General features: G+C 42.6%; 1 non-coding gene across 1 annotated transcript; it reads left to right on the top strand.

Annotated features, from left to right (window-relative positions):
* The first annotated feature begins 395 nt into the window (after nucleotides 1-395).
* Nucleotides 396-503, top strand: LOC131217838 (small nucleolar RNA R71). The gene has a single exon (XR_009157427.1). It is a non-coding gene; the product is annotated as a small nucleolar RNA R71 (small nucleolar RNA).
* The last annotated feature ends 652 nt before the right edge of the window (nucleotides 504-1,155 follow it).

Here is a 1,155-nt window from a genome sequence, read left to right as displayed (position 1 = left end):
CTTGTTCATTCAACACTCCTCGAAAGGCGTGTATTGTAGGACAATTTTCAGTTGTGTGAATGTTGCAATCACAGATGCCGCAAACAATTTCATTGACCTTATCCTTCTTTCCTTTCATGGCCTCAACTTTCCTTATGAGCGTAGTCACTTTACACTTGAGATCATCCTCTTCTTTCAAGAGATATAATCCACCTTTCTCCTTTAATTGAGTCGGCCTAGACGTGGTGTTCGACTTTGGGTAATAGTCCCAAGATTGTGTTTTTCAGCCATCGAGGTAGTCCCATACCTCGTCGATATCTTTATTAATGAACTCTCCATTACACATTGTCTCGACCATTTGGCGCATGGAAGATGTCACTCCATCATAGAAAAAATTTGTAATGCGCCACGTTTCAAATCCGTGTTGTGGGCATGAACTGACCAAATCTTTGAACCTTTCCCAACATTGAAAGAATGTTTCATCTTCCTTTTGGGCAAAGTTCATGATCGCTTTTCTGGGTAATCCTTTTATGATGTGGGAAGAATTTTTTATGAATTCCCTTTGCATATCGCTTCCATGTGCCAATGGATCTAGGACGCATGAATGTAACCACGTCTTAGCTTTCTCTTTTAAGGAAAAAGGAAAGAGTTTCACTAATTGTATCCTCGGATACATTAGGAAAACATAATGTAGCTATTATCTCATCGAACTCTTTCAAATGTAAATATGGACTTTCGATTCAAGTCCATGGAATTTGGGAAGGAGTTGGATAACTCCTGGCTTGATGTCCATTTGTCCTGTGTTTTCAGGAAAAATCATGCATGAGGGCGTACTCACTCCCGCCGGTTGTAGAAAATCTCGTAAAGTACGAGGCGGGGTGCTGTTGCACCTCATTCTCATCTTGGGTATCCTCCACCCTGGGTGGAAGTAGAGGAGGTTGGTCTTCAGCCATACTTCACTTAACTCAGGGGATTTCGAGCGGTGTCTAGTCCTGCGATGGATAGTCAACCCCTCAACCAGTCCTCCTTCGGTCAAGAGACGTCGAGTGTCGTCACGGGCCCACTTGGGCATGAAAACACTCGCAGCTCTCGACTAATTCAACGCCTAATCCTAAGAAAGGAAATGAAAATCTAAAAAGAAAGGGAGAGTTGGAAAGAAATTACCAAATTGGAGTC

Source organism: Magnolia sinica, chromosome 10 (genome assembly GCF_029962835.1).
Source record: "Magnolia sinica isolate HGM2019 chromosome 10, MsV1, whole genome shotgun sequence".
Lineage (NCBI taxonomy): Eukaryota > Viridiplantae > Streptophyta > Magnoliopsida > Magnoliales > Magnoliaceae > Magnolia > Magnolia sinica.
The sequence above is the reverse complement of the archived record's forward strand: the minus strand, read 5'-3'. Positions and strand labels throughout refer to the sequence as shown.